The following is a 15,752-nucleotide window of genomic DNA, read 5'->3' on the forward strand; positions in this document are numbered from 1 at the left end:
CCATCAGTCACTTGTAATGGCAATGATTTTTATATCCCTCAAACGCCCAAGTTTCACCTATAAAACCTCTACTGTATATTTTTTCTTATCCTTTAAACTTATTAAATCAGTGAGTCCCTCATCTCAGACTACACATATTTCCAATGGGCACAGTTATTATAATATATATCAGCCTCATCTGTGCCCTCTGAGAGAGATTTCAATACAGCATAAACTGAAATGAAATGACAACTGGAGTATAAATTAAATAAAGATATGTGAAGTGTTGAGGTTCATCAAAAACTGTAGGAAGGGGTAAGAATCATTATGCCATGTGTAATGGTGAAAACTTACACAAGCGAGCATAGAAGTACATTATTTTAACCAAATGATCCCTGTGTTTTTTAAACAAGGGACTTGAACTTTGGATTTCTCCCCTTACAATATTAAATTTAATCGAATGTCATTGGGGAGAAAAAGAAATAAGAAAGAACTGATTGGATTCATTCTGAAAAAAAAGTTTGCTTCACCTTTATCCCTACCACCATACAGAATTTTCCTTCACTTTTTATAAGTTAAATAGTACAAGGAGAGTCCTGTATTTCTGAAAGTAGCAAAATCTTCACATAAATTCTGATTCACACTCCCAGTGGTCTCCTATTACAACCATAATTAACAGATATTATGCATCTGGCATGTGTAACCTGCAGATGTTAATGTTTTATACTAATGATGTCAGCTATTTTCCTGTTAATTTGTATTTTACTACTGCAGTTAAATGACCTAAATATCTGCACCACTTCCACCCAAGTTTCAGCCTGCATATTAACATGTAGCAGGCAGGAGGAGAAGGCAAATAAGTAAACAAGTTTACAACAGAGGAGGCTGGGCCCGGAGCATCACACAGATGGCTGTGTCGGCCCAGAACACTGCCACCTTCACAGGAGGATGTAGACATTATTTAGAGCCAGGCCATCTCAAAAAGACTCAATGCTGTATGTTTCTATTTTTTCCAAACATATCTTTATTTATTTTTTAAAAAGTCAGAATGTTAACAAAAAAAAAACCAACCACTTAGTATTCATGCACAGCCTCTCCTCCCTGTGCCCTGACTGCATTTTCTCAAGAACATGGACAAATGTTTTTGTTATGACAAAAAATGCTGCAACAAATTCCAGCATTTTAATAGGGGAAAACTGCCACACACCATTACAGCACAAGGATCCAGGACCATGTGCTTGCCATCTTGGGAATGAGCAGCGCTTGTGGCTGGGGAGATGCATATATGCAGAACCTGAATCTTTTTTGGTTTTGAACGAAAAACCTTGTTAATTGGTTAGACAACTGGTTATTTTGAAGCAAGTGCAATTCAAGCAGTTCCTTTCTAACTAAGTTTTGAGACATTATGAAACATTTCATAACTTTTCATTAGTGCTTGGCAGACTGTCATGCAAAGTCAACCATCGTCAAGTTCTTCCAAGGAAATACAGATGCAGAGTTTGGACATCCATAATAATGATGGACTGGCCAGGGGCCATAACTCGGGGTCACCCTTCACTGAGTAGCAAAATAATGTTTGTAGTTTGCAGTCATATTCCAAACAATAGTGCCTATGTATGTCCCCATCCAATTAATAGTGACCCTAAATTCCAGACAGTTAACAAAAACGTGTCAAGGGTATTTTAGATAAGTTCCCACCGTAAATTTAAATTTGTGGGTGGTGTTTCTTTCCCCCCATTTTCAGGGTTCCTCTTACCTTTCCATATGAAATTAATAGATGGCCGAGGGCCTCCCTGGTGGCGCAGGTGGTTGAGCGCAGCGCTGTGAAGCTGTCCGCAGCCTCTGCAGTGCTGGTTCGATCCCCGCTGGCCTCAGAGCAACCCACGTGGCTAGCAGACCTCTCCTGTCTCGCCCGCTGCTCCCCTCAGCAGTGTACTTTGTCAGTCTGCCTGTTCTGTTCCCCGCTCTGTCTCTGGAGGGTCCTCTCACCCTCCCGCAAATCTGGCCTGTACCCTGGCTCTTGTATAAATAAAATAAATCTTAAAAAAAAAAAATAGATGGCCCAGTTCAGAGAAGCATTCCATTAAGAAAATAGGCCTTTATTTCTCTGCACAAAAATAGGAGTCACCTGCCCTTGCAGAAGCCCTGAGATCAGCCGTGGTTTGCCTGGTAGAACTTGTTGATTCCTTGGTTGCAGAAAAAGCAAAGGTTTGGGGCCAGAGACACACAGAAGGCAGAGTAGCTATCAAAAAGGAGGAAAGACAAAAGAAAGCCAGTTACACACTAAGGGCTCAATCATAGTGCCTGGCACATAGTAGGCATTTAAGAAATAGTGATTAAGTAAGGAACAAAAACAGAGAGAACATGAGTGACATTTCTTACTCCTGGAGAGTAACTGTCCTCAACTTAGATTATTCTTCAGTGTACAGTAAAGGAGAAAATAACTGAAAAACGGCACTGCAAAGTGAGCGTCCAGAGCTATTTGATCAAGGCAAGGGATTCTCAAACTTTCCATCTGTTTCTTCAGATGCGATGCACTAGGTCCCCATGTCCAAGTGTGTGCAGATGGACGTGTGTTTATACCTGCCTCATAAACTATGTGATATCGAATGCAACGTTTCTTTCTCATTTCCAACGTTTCTTTCTTTCAGGGTTGATTTAGATTAAGTCTTACTCATGCCAGTTCTTCCCGGTTCATATATTTAATGGCAATACCTAGTGCTAAGAAATCCTGCTTTTTCATATCAAGAGGTTAAGATGAGGAATGTCAAACTGAAATACTTTCCACAGTTACAATGAGGTGGTAAGGTTAAAAATATAATTCATAGATTAATTGGATCAGGTGGGTCAATAAAATGACTTTTGCATTATACAATAAGTTTTAGCAAGACAAAGGAAAAGTCTAAATCTATGCCAGCCTGGAATATTATCAGGTGCATTAGGATCATGCCCTAAGAAATCAATTATTTTCTAACAGCCTTGAAATATAGGTCTTTGCTCTTTTAAGCTCTTGTTAAGGGAGTGATGCTGGGAGCTGTTGGATAGAACAGAATTCTTAGCTAAGGTTGCAAAAAAAAAAAAAAAAAAAGACAAAAAGAACCATTAAGTAATACCTGCAAGCAGAAAGGTATGTGCTAAAAATAGCTCCAGAAGGATTTTAATCTTGCATTTGAAGAAAAAACATTCAAATATAGCATGTTTACTTTGACATAGTATGACAATTTCATGAAAATGGAATAATGGTTAGCTATCCAAACTGAGAAAATCGCCAATTTTAAAAATTAAGATTTTTACAATTAGCTTCACAAAAGAAAAAACACAGCTCTCTATATAATCAACTACATATGTATGCACATAGACATATACATAGTTTCAATGTAATAAAATATTTTTCTGGTAAAATTTCACTGTATCTAAGTTTTCAAATAGGTTGCTGATTTGAATATTCTCTTACCAGGTTTTTAATTTCTACACTATTTATTACCATAGCCCCTTTTCATTTCCCAATATTTTCTTTTCTTTTTGCCAAGTCCATGATTTGTTACCTGGAGCAATACTGTCAGACTTTTGTGCATTTTCAGAAGAATGGCCTTTGAGTTTGTTCCTTTACTGATCTAACCAGAACATTCTTTCTTAATTAATTAATTTCTATAACTTGTCTTGTTCCCTTCCTTTTGTTTTCTTAACTTTTACTTTTATCTTCCGTATTTGTGAGTTGAATACAGGACATCACTTCTCAGCCTTCTTATATATAACAGTGGTTACATTTTTCTGTCTATGAATTTAGCTGCATCTTTCATTTTTGAAATGTCAAATTTTTTCTTGTCACTTAATCACCACCAAGTTAGGTATTTTCATTGACTCATAAGTTATTAAAAAGTACAATTTTCATTTTAAAACATGAGCAAGTGGTGCTGTTGGTCTTTGTTGCTATTTTCTTTTATTTAATGTTGATATCATCACAAAATATCACCTGCATGATATAAACCCCTCAATGTTTACACTTCCTTTTCAGCCCGGTCCAAAGTCATTTTTTGGTAAATACTCTGTATGTGCTTGAAAAAAAAAATGTATTCTGTATTTATTAAGTGAAATGCTGTGTATATTGTCATTAATCAATTTGAGTACTGAGTGGACCAAATTATCAGTATTCGTATTGATTTTTTCATTTTATTTGTTGATGTTCTTTTTTTTTTCTTTCAAATAATTACTCCCTAGTTCATTCATTATGATTTTAGATAGGCTGATCTTCTTTTATCATTTTCAACATTTTAAACCTAGTTAATGTATAATCTTTCCAGATCATTCTGTTATCTACACTTCTTGCTTTGCTAAATCTGTAGCAGCTCATGGTGGCTGGTTTTATCATGTAGTTTATATTTCATTTATTTGTGACCAATCACCAGTTTAGAGTTGCTTTATTTGTTTTTCCCCATTGACTCTTGTGCCTTGCTGCAAAAGAAATATTTAGGGCTGCAAAAATGCCATTATAGAGTGGTTTTGTATTTCCTTTGAGGGGGTTCCCATACAGATTTTCATGGTTCGTGGCCCACTTTCACTTTATTTTGAAAGCTTGTAGGATTTAACCTATATAAGCAGCATACGACTAGAACCCATGCCTACATGTGGCACATAGCTGGGATTTCTTATGGGTGATTTTCCTATTTTTTTTCCTGCACGATGTGAACAAGCAGACCTAAGTTGAGGGTTTTTGTTGTTGTTGTTGTTGCTTCAGGGCCACTAAGTAAATTTTTTCCTGTTCCCTTCTAAAAATATTTTATTGATGTATAATACACCTATAGAAGAGGAGATATAAGTACACAGTTTGAAGAAATTTTACAAAGTTTGACTTGTGTAATCACCACCCAAATAACAACAACAGAATAGACTATTACATAGATACCTTCTAATCAGTCTTCCTATCACAAAGGTTAATTACTTTTTTGTCTCCTAAAGGCATAGATTATTTTTTTTAATTTCATTTATGTACATTTTACAGATGATGTAAAATTTTCTGGGGACTCTGCCCTTGATCTATGGGCAAAGGAAACAGCCATTGTCACAAGTTCCATCTTGTAAGCAGAAACCTGCTGCCCGAACATAAAGTCAATCTTTTCAGGTACTAAGATTTAAGAGTGGGCACCCAGCTTTTGCATTTCTGGAAGGCATTCTTCAGAAAGGAAGAGATTAAATCCTGAATGACCTTCCTCTAGCATCAGCATATCTTTAGATCAGGACAACTTGCAACCAGAAGCCCCTCCTGTCAAGAATAATCACATTCTTAATGTCAATGACTCACTGTTTTTTCCTATATAAGCTAAATTATTCAAGCTTGTGTTTGGCAGAACAATTTTCACAGAGTAAAATCTATGGGACTGCTTCCAGGTTCAAATCCTCACTTCGATGATCTGATAAAGTCTTTGTCTAACAACCTTTAAGACTCTATTTTTCAGTTAACCTAAAAATGGATTCATACGGTGTGTACAGCTCTGTGTCTGACTTTCCATGTTGTGACATTCTGTTTCTGAGATTCCTCTGTGTTGTTGCATGTAGTTGAGTTTCATCAGTTGTCACTGCCGTGCTAGCTCCCACTGTGTGACCACACTGCAGTTAATGCATTCCATTCTTGATGGCCATTAGGGTCATTTCTAGTTTTATTAGCATGCAGATTGATGGGCACTCCAGGACCCCCAAAACTTTCACATTCTAAATAGTTTCTGTCATCCGTTGCATAAAGACAAAACATTTTCTTAGTGCAAAGGAACTTTAATAGGATTAGTGTGCAGAGAGAGAGGAGAAAGGGTAATAGCTTCCTAGTAAAACACCCAAAGTTACCCATCCCCTCATGGGTAAATGCCCAAACAGGATTGGCCCAAAAGTGGGGTCACTGAGGCTCAAAAACTGGCCACAAGTCTAAGGTACCTTCTGGTGCAGAACCACACGAGAGGAGCAAAAGGGGCCAGGCAAAAACGGGATGAAAGAAGCAAAATCAGAGTACACATCAAGGTAAAGGCTGCCACTGTCAGCCTCCCCACCGGTCTCTCACCCACATCTCTTCCATGTGTCTCTACGAGTTTCGACTCCATATATCCCCTTCCATGTGCCCCAAGTCCCTGGTGCGAGTCCAAAGCCAGGAAGCAAGTGCATCCTTGTTCTGCATGTGTCTCTCTGCAATGCGTGCCTGCTGTCTTCTCTCAAGTCTCCTTCTGTCTTCTCATTCCCACTCAGCTCCACCCTTCACTGCCTGGGGCACCCTCTTTTATGTAGATCCTCCCGGGTGCACTTCGGAGTATGTCTTTTTGTAAATATTAGGTCCATATTAAGGGGTAGGTTAGTCCACCCAGGGACCTCACTTTCAGCCCTCTGGACTCTTTGACCCTGGTTACAGAATCCCTATCCCTGTAGGCCACCATGGCACAGCAAGTCACACTCTTCTGCCTGGACTTTCACTTTTCATTTCTGGTAACTTCCTTGAGATCTATGTGCACTCTCTCTCTCTCTCTCTCTCTCTCTCTCTCTCTCTCACACACACACACACACACACACACAATTTTGACATCTATTTTATTTTATCCAAAATATGTATGTTTATTGAGGTATAAGAACCTGTCCATATGTCCAAATTTGCTTAGTTCTACGCGAGTCTCATTTATTTGCAATACGCCATGCTCCCTGAAACTTTCCCTGACTCTTCCCTGACCGCGTAGACAAGATGGCTTTCCTGCTTATGCTTTCAGAGCAGGACAAAACTTCTATTACAGTGGTAATCTCACCGCTGCAATTATCCCTGTATTTGCTTTTTCCTCACTGGATTGTGCATTCCTTAAAGACACAAGCTGTAAATTCTCTTCCCCTGCACTTACAATAGTGGGGTCCAAAAATTGGAGCTACAATAATGCAGAAGCTGAAAAGATGGATATCCATCCCCACCCCAAAGAATTATACCATTACCATGCTTTTGGAGATTATTCTAACAAGACAGATAAAGTCAGACCACTCTTGGGTGTACATCTAAATACACCTGTAACAAATGTGTATGCAAAGTGCCTTCACTTGACATGTATCTCAGAAATGGAAACAAGCCAATTTGCATCAGACTCCCATATCAATATGCTATTGTGGAGCCTGAATGCTGCCCTGAGTATAGCCAGGCAGTGAAGTAGAAACTCCAGCAATTAATTGGTGAATTTGATAAATAAGTTCAGCCAAGTGGCTAATTTATGTCAACATTTCTGCTTTTACTTTGAAAGCAATGGTCACTCCAATTCTCCACTTGTGTAGACAAGTCTTAGAAGAAAAACAATGAATCCTGTTGGCATACCAGGAAGAGTATTTATCTAAATGAAATGTTTTCTACAGCAGCATACTTTTATATCCCTGTGATAAAATCTTAGGGCCAGCAGAGCATTGTGGTTACTTAGCAACTACTCTGTTGATTCTCTAAAACCAGGTATTATGTAAAATAAATAAAATCAGGAAATCTCTGTACATCAGTAAAAATCAAACCACACATTTCAGCAGTGCTAGCAAGCTGAAGCAAATACAGCACATCCTGTCTCAAAAATCTAAAATCACCATGTGGATGGTAACTCTCTACCTCCCTCTATTAACCTTGACTCAGGACGGCTTGAAGTTGTTACACCTTTTACCACTTATGGAACGCTCACCATGCTGGCATAAGCAACAGCTGATGTACATACTAGCAGTAATGATAATGACCTTAACACAAAAATACCTTTAAGACAAAGGTCAAGTAAACAAGGTAGGCTGAGGTATTATTACAAGGCATAAACATATTGCAAAATTTTCTGGGGACCCTGCTCCTGCCCCCAGCAGGCCAGAGAGCAGAGCCATCTTCACAGGCTCCATCCTGTGTGCCTGAAGTTAAAGTCCATCTTTTTAGATAAAGAAGCTATAACAATGGGCACCGAGGCTTTACATCTCTGCAGCACATTCATCAGCAAGGAAAAAAAAAAATAAACCCTGCAATGCCTTCCTCTCTAGCATCAACATATCTTTAGTTCAGGACAACCTAGAACTAGAATGCCCTCCTGTCAAGGATTTATAGCCCTAATATCAATGGCTCTCTGTTCCTACCTATACAAACTAAATTCAAACTTGTGTTTATTGGGATAACTCTCACCTAGTAAAATCTATGGGACTGCCTCCCAGGTTCAAATCCTCACTTTGATTATCTAATAAACACTTTGTCTATCACTGAGACTTTATTTTCTGCTAAGAAACACCACTAAGGGCCTCCCCTGGTGGCGCAGCGGTTGAGCGCTGGGTTGCGAGGCTGCCCGCAGCCCCTCCAGCGCCAGCTCGATCCCCGGCCACCAGTGAGGGTCCCACCAAAAAAAAAAAAAAAAAAAACCACTACCAACACTCTGTATTTAGGTGGGGAGAAGGCACTTACATGGCCTGAATATAAGCTCCACGAGGGCAGAGACTATATTCGCATCCTACTGCACTGGGCAGTCAGGATGTGATGAATGAATTTGAGATGAAATTTTTTCCAGAATAGAGACTGAGCAAGGAAAAGCTGAACACAACTCATAGCTGCTTTCAAAGCTGATGGTATAAAAGATCTCTCAGAAAGAAAATTTGGATTATCAAATATGTAATGCTTCTATTTACTTGTAGTTTTACAGTTTTAAAGCTCTTTCTTGTCTAAACCTCAGGGGCAACTAACATAGCTCGGAGCTGATGAGAGCAGATGTTATCATTATCTCCAATTTACAGATGCACAGAAACAATAGTACCAAGGATATTTTATGGGGACTGCTAGAGCCAAAGAATTTTAAATAAATAGTAAGTATAATCCCATATATGACATATATGCTCCTGAGAATGTATCTCCCTTATGCAAAGCTATTTCACTCCTAAGACTCACAGCCTCAAAAGTTGTAGAGAGCCACACCTTTTCCTAAGTACCTTCCTAGTACAGAGTTGAAAGAAGAATGTTCCATCACATTCATCACAGAGAGGTCTTGGAAACAGGCATTTTAATAGTGACTGGCTCTCCAAAAGCATTCATGGTGAGTGGAGTGGGGAAAAGGCAGAGACCATGCCTCTTCAGAATCAAGGAGACCCAGCTAGGAACGCCCGTGTTCCAAGGGAGAAGAGGCAACCACATGACAACTACCATATTTGAATCCATCATTTCCTCATTTTTAGAATTTTCTGATTTAAAATTTCAATAAACCTCTTCTGCCTCCGCAACATATTTCTGCTTTCTCATATTTGGCAAGAAAGTGTTCCTACATTTGCACTCCAGAAATATCCAGGTTAAGTTCACCATTTGCTCTTAGCTCCTTGAAGGGATGGGACAAGAGCAATCATCATTGGCACATGTGTGGTCGCCTCTTGAGGTCATATAGACATTGCAATTCTATGCAACAATTTCATCCTTGTTATGCTTTCAACGCTGCTACAGCAGAATGTGTTACCCCTTGACATGTGTGAGTCTCTGACTGGTCCTGCAGACTCAAATGATTACTATCGTAACAATATTTTAGGCTCAAGGTGGGACCCTTGTTGAAAAAAGTTCTTTGGGATAGTTCTGGACACCATACTACATGCAAAAATCAAAATTGTTTCCACTGCATCCTGCCATTCAAGTCACTCATAGCTAAGAGCCGTCAAGATTATTTCAAACATGTCTTTCTTTCCTTGGGAAATATGGTTGTCTTGAGTGTTTTCTAAATGTTTTTGAGCTTCAATTGGATTGAGATTTTCCCTTTAAAATATTTTTTGCAAGATAACAAAACCTTGCTAACAGTTTAATCTGTGAATATATTATATAGCTTTTCTAGAATTTTGTAGACTGCAGAATGTTTCCCCTGTAAGTTTTTGCTTATAGAAAGTTTGACACATATATGCTATGAAAGCGAAAGCATTTTTATAGAATAATCCCTTACCGTTATGCTTGTGAACTAGATTTCACGGCAAACAAAGGATAACACTATTGCCTTCCTAATTGTAGCTATGGTACTAACTTCTGTATAGATATATAGGACCTGTCATTTCTGTCAGTAGTTTTAGGAGTCAGGGGTGAGGTGCTGGGTGAGAGCTAATCGTAGCTATATTACATGACACAAAATTGATTTGGGGAAAATGTAGATATAACTTGATTAAGATGTTATTGGGCTGCAAAAAATCTTTGGCCTTTCACATTAAATAATCATCAAAAATCAATATATACTCCTTGGGTATTTTTTCTTGACATTTTTGAAAGGAGGTTATTTTGGAGGGTTGGAATACTCTAAGGACTCAAAGATGCATTACAAAATAGGGGTCAAATACATCTATTTTTTTTTTAAGACAAAGCACAGTTAAAACCAATGCCTTGAAATAAAAAATTCAAAATTGTTGTATTTTAAAAAACGCTCCACATCCTTGCCCTTCTCCTGACTCTGGTGTTAAGCATTGCTAAATCGGTATTGTGTTTCTAGAAACACAGTTTTACTTGAGATGCATAATGCCCACAACGCGATTAATATTTTCATGGAATAAATTACATTAAGGAATAGCAACCTTTTTTATGCCAGCAAGTATGTAGGTACTCTGACAAAGTTCTAAAATTAATAAATAGGAAAATATTGCAAAATATATCTAAGTTTATCTGCCCAAAGCTGCAGATGACTGTGCCATCGCTATATCATCCTCAATTCATGACATAAAATCATTTTCTTCATTATTGGCATCTACTCAAATAAGCTGAAATGGAATCTTTCAGAGACAGGGGAAGGACTATTGAGTGTTTCTTATAACCTTATCATATCTCTGCAGCTTTGTCAAAATGATATGATTTGCCAGATGAGACCGTGGTGGCCCAGTTGAATAGTTAAATTTGAATTGCAGACATGCAATGATTTTTTGGGGGGGCTGGTATGTGCCATGTACTAGTTGACAAGTTGAACAATCTAGGAGAGATAGACGAACTCCTAGAACTATATAAAGAAATGTTCTAAGTGCTTTGCCCATGAATTAATTATTATTGTCCATGGTTAATACAAGAGGAAACTGAGGCACAGAGGTTAAGTGACTTGTTCAAAGTCATGCATTTAATAAGGGACTGAACAGAATGCAAAGCCACGTAGCTGAATTCTGTAGGGTTTACACTTTCAAGCACTCTGTTATCTACCTGAGAGAATAATTAACTTTCTTCTTAACATTGGCATAGTACTGTAGTGTATGAGTGGATTACAGTCTGTGTAACCACTTATACTAATAAATGGTTACATTTCGGTTGTTTTAACTTTTTTGCCATTATAAACTTTTCAATGCACATCCTAATACAAAATACTTGCATATCAAAGTATTTCCTGGGATAAATCTCTATACTTTGAGAAGTAATACTTTTCACACATAATATCTCATTTAATCACACAGCAATTCCCATGTTTAATTAAACAAATCGCTTGTTTAATTATCTAATTTCATCGACAAAGAAATTGGGAATCAGAAATTTAAACTGAGGCGCTCACAGTCACAGAGCAAATATGGGGTACATTTTGCATCGTAGTCTCTTCATCTAGGGAAGTCCAAGGTCAAACCTCTCCCCTTTTAGAAATTTAGCTAGTGTACTGTCTTCCTAACTGTCAAAGCTGACACCTTGTCAGGGTCCATGCAATGGACTTGAAGGCCTGCTTCCCCTTTGGGTGAAGGTACACCACCCCCCCGCCCGCCCCGCCCCGCCCCGCCCCCACCCCCCGCGGGGGCTCATCCTGCCACTGCGCATGCTCACCGTGGTAGCTACGGAAACAAAAGCCAAAGCCAAAGAAAAAAATCTCATTTCACTTCAAACTACTTAACCCTCACTGCCCTTTCGACAGATTTTAAAAGTTGCATTCGTAGATAACGTTTTTCCTTCTAATCAACAGTATTTCTGTGAGATAATGTGACCCTGACATTCCGAGCACAGCCGTGCGCGACGGCGCCCTGCGGCCTGGCCTTCCGGGGCTCGCGGCCGCGCTGGGTTTGGAGGCTGGCGGAGGGGAATTCTCCCCAGGGAAGGGGACAGCTGGTTAAAATGGGTAGATTCAACGCACCTGACGTTACTACCCCTACCAGAATGCTCAGGGAAACGGCACTAAAACAAAGGGGGAAGTCCACGAAGCGCCCAGGGCCGAGGCGCCCCGAGCACAGCGGGCGTGTCCCAGCCGAGGGGCCCTGAGTTCAGGAAAACCCTCGCAGGAGGCAGTGGGGCCGGCAAAGCAGCGCAACCTCCACATTAGGCAGAGAGAGAGTATCGTTCCTTCTTTCAAATAAGAGCTCTTCTTCTTGTCAGGGAACAAATCTGCCCTTTGTCCCAGCCGGGGACCCTTTCTGTGTCTGCAGAGGCTGTTCTCACAAAAGTCCTTGGAAAGAGAGTCCAGAACAAAAGCTCTGATGGTGCTGCCAGAAGACGTGCAGAAATGTAACAACCCGGGACAGCCGCCCCCCAACCCCCGCGAGGTGTCCCAAGGTGCGGCCCGGGCACCCTGGTCTTCAGGGACAGCGCCTCCCCCAGGGCTGAGGCTACGAGCATCCACGGCGCAGCCCAGCCAGCGCCTGGCATGCTAGCACGTCGTGTTCCTAAGGAACTTTAAACCGTTAAAAAAGAAGGAAAAGGACCAACCAGAGGGAAGGAAGAACAGCAAAGAACAGAGGATGACGTCATGCCTGAACGTGCAAGCCAAGGGGCCTCCATTCACAAGGGCATAGCCCCGCGGTGGGGTACTGCGGTCCTCACCCCACAACCACGCAGTCAGCACTCACGCTCTCCTGCAGCTCCCGCACCTTCACTCTGGGCGGGCCCCTGGATTTGCTGCCATTGAGGCAGTGTGGGAGCAGGGATGCCATCTGAGTGGCGGCAGTGGCTTGAAGATCACTCTTTCCCTCTCCTGCACATTGAGAATTCAGATATCTGTCCCCTAAGCAGGTGCGACTAGAAAATCCTCTCAGAACAAACCGACCACGCACAAGAAAACAAGCACAGAAAATCCAATCCAGGAGGATGGGAAAGGTGCTTCCAGAGTCTGGGGTAAATGGAAATAATAGGACTCCAGCTGTGCAGCAGCCCAGAGGCTGGAAGAACAGCTGTAACAGGCAGCTCCAGGAGGAAAGAAACCAAACTTTTGATGTGCTTGAAGAAAGATTTCACAGTTCTTAGGGAGAGTTTGGGGCAAAAGTTAATGACTTTATATTGAAGTGTAATCAAGTGAAAAATAAAAGCAATTTTTAATTCTAGACAAAACAAAACATCATGAGAGATATGTGTGTGGTTGTTTTAGAACAGTGGTTATAAAGGCCAACTCAGACAAACACACTGATAGGGTGGCATGCGGAGGCCAGGGTGGGGAGAGCGATCCCTTCATTAGCAGGAAGAAAACAGCTAATGTCTACAGTTGAAAAAAGAATCAAGTCCCAGAAGCATATGCTTCTTGTTTAGAAATAGAGAAGTAAAATCCAGAAGCGGCAGCGCAAGGGTTGCGAAGTGCTGGGAAGCGGGGTGCCTCTGAGGAGCAGGACTGGGAGGTGTGGGCAGAGCAGTGCTATTTGCCTGGGGAGATCTTGAACTGCTTGTTTGAACTCTGTGCACACAGCGCTTTAATTAAAATATGCATGGAGTTAGAAAAGCAAAATGAAAACAAAGAGGAGGAAAAGAACTATAGAGGACATGGGTAGAGGAATCCCATTTGTTTGCAAAACTGAATGTGCGACCTAATACTTTTCAAAACTCTTCAAAGATTGTTCAGCTGAAACAGTGAGAATGTGAGGGCTAGATTCGTGCTGCTCTACCACGACACGGGCAACGTTCTCATACTGGTTCACCCTATTTCACTCCTCTGTGGAGTGGAGAGACACAAAACGAAGGAAAGGCAAAAATAAACCAAAACAAACCCTAAAAATCTCACTGCGGGGGCCTCCACTGTGGCATGGCAGGTTGAGCACTGTGCTGTGAAGCTGCCTGCGGCCTCTGCAGTGCGTGTTCGATTCCCTGCCGGCCAGGGAGGTGACCCACATGTCGCGGCAGACCTCTCCTGTCCTGCCCGCTGCTCCCCTCAGCTGTGTATTTCATCAGTCTGCCTATTCTGTTCCCTGCTCTGTTTCTGGTGAATTCTCTCACCCCCCACACTTCTGACCTGTACCCCAGTTCTTGTATAAATCAATGAATCTTAAAAAAAAAAAAAACTCACTGCAGAACTGAGGCTACCAGAGGGGGGAGGGAGAGGTTACGACACAAAGAGGGGGCCCCATAGACTGTGGTGGAGGACAGTGGGTGCTTTGGTGGTAGAGTGGCAAGGGGATATGCATCAGAGGAGGAATGAGCCTATTTCCCTAAATCATATATAGTGCTGTAAACCAATGTTACCTTAATAAAAAGAATATAACTAAGAATATATGTGAAATTTCACTTAAAATTTAAAAAAAAACACACACAAATAAGTGGACTATTAAAAAACAAAACAAAGGAATAGAGCAAAGTAAACCAAAGCAGACCCTAGAAATCTGACTGCAGAACAGAGGCTACCAGATGGAGGGAGGGGTACACAGGGGGGTGGGGCACAGTGCCCTGTGGTGGAGGACTCTGGGGGCTTTGGTGGTGGGTGCGGTGACATGCATCTGAGGAGATGGGAACTTGTACCCCTAAATCCCATACAGTGTTGTAAAGCAATGTTTCCTCAATAAAAATCAGTAAGAAAAATAAGCTTAGTTTATATTTACAGTTTATATCTTCTTTTTAGTCTTTCTACCCAAATAAAGCCTTTTTTTTCATTCATAAATTGGGCAAAAGAAGCCATATATAGGAGGAACATTATTTCCATCAAAATGGCAATTTTATTTGGTATCTCCGTTTTGCCATCTTGAATAGCTTGAGGAAAAATGCCCACAGTTTGTCTCTGGGCAACTACCCAACTACAGCAAGCTGAGGGGCAAATGAAATCAGCAAGTGACAAGATACGGCCATGGGCTTCGGGAGACATGGTGAAATGTGACTAATGAAGAACTTGCAGAGCGTAGGGGAGAAAATGTAAAGCTTAAAATAGGACTGAAAGCATAATAAGGAGAATGGCAGCTTTCCATTTTTCTGTAATGTACAAAAATAATGATCTGAATTGAGCTTAAAGAAGACATGAAAGAGAAATAATAAGCCAAGGAAGGTAAAGAGATCAGCATACCTAAGCAAGGACGAGAACGAAATAGGAAAAGTGGATGAAAATAGTAACAGAACAAGAGAATAAAAACAAACACAGGGCAGAAATACTTTACAGAATTATAGAGCAGCGTATAATCCATCATTGAACTTGCAGGCATTATGATCAACTAAGCCAGCACATAAAACACCCCTTCTGGCTCCAAACATATAGAAATACAGAAAGAAATGCATTTTCTTTTTAAAAGTGTACACCCCAGGCTACAAGCAAGAAAACAAAGCTGTACCTCCAAGTCAGAAGGTGGTGTGAACAGGTGAGTAGGAGGGACATGAACTTGGGAGAAGCCTCAGCCTGTGGGTGGCGAAGGAGCTGGAACTGAACTCCTGCAAAGTCTCATAAGGTTTATCAAAAGTGGGACGACAAAAAAGTATTCTCAGAGGCCCAAGGACAAGCTTTCGTGTCCTGTCCTGTCCCTACCCCGCCCCTGCGATGCCTGGAGTGAAACAGAAGAGTGTCCCTGATAAAATGGAACTCAGAGATCCACACCCTTCAGACAGGAGAGACCTACGCTGAGAATCACCTCCGGACCGGCCGTGGGGCCACTTGCCGCAGTGACCGCAGGCGCCCGCC

At 40.9% G+C, this 15,752-nt stretch overlaps 1 protein-coding gene across 2 annotated transcripts in view; it reads right to left on the reverse strand.

The window, feature by feature from the left end:
- The window catches only part of LOC119245848 (RNA polymerase II elongation factor ELL2-like), a 147,720-nt gene extending 132,207 nt beyond the window's left edge, over positions 1 to 15,513 (reverse strand). For both annotated transcript variants that reach the window (XR_008551959.1, XM_054695521.1), the window contains exon 1: positions 15,409 to 15,513. The gene's annotated coding sequence lies outside the window, so the exon portion shown is untranslated. The remainder of the gene's footprint in view (positions 1 to 15,408) is intronic.
- Positions 15,514 to 15,752: the final 239 nt, after the last annotated feature.

The sequence above is a fragment of the Talpa occidentalis genome, unplaced genomic scaffold, assembly GCF_014898055.3.
Source record: "Talpa occidentalis isolate TD23 unplaced genomic scaffold, MPIMG_talOcc4v2.1 talOcc4.15, whole genome shotgun sequence".
NCBI lineage: Eukaryota > Metazoa > Chordata > Mammalia > Eulipotyphla > Talpidae > Talpa > Talpa occidentalis.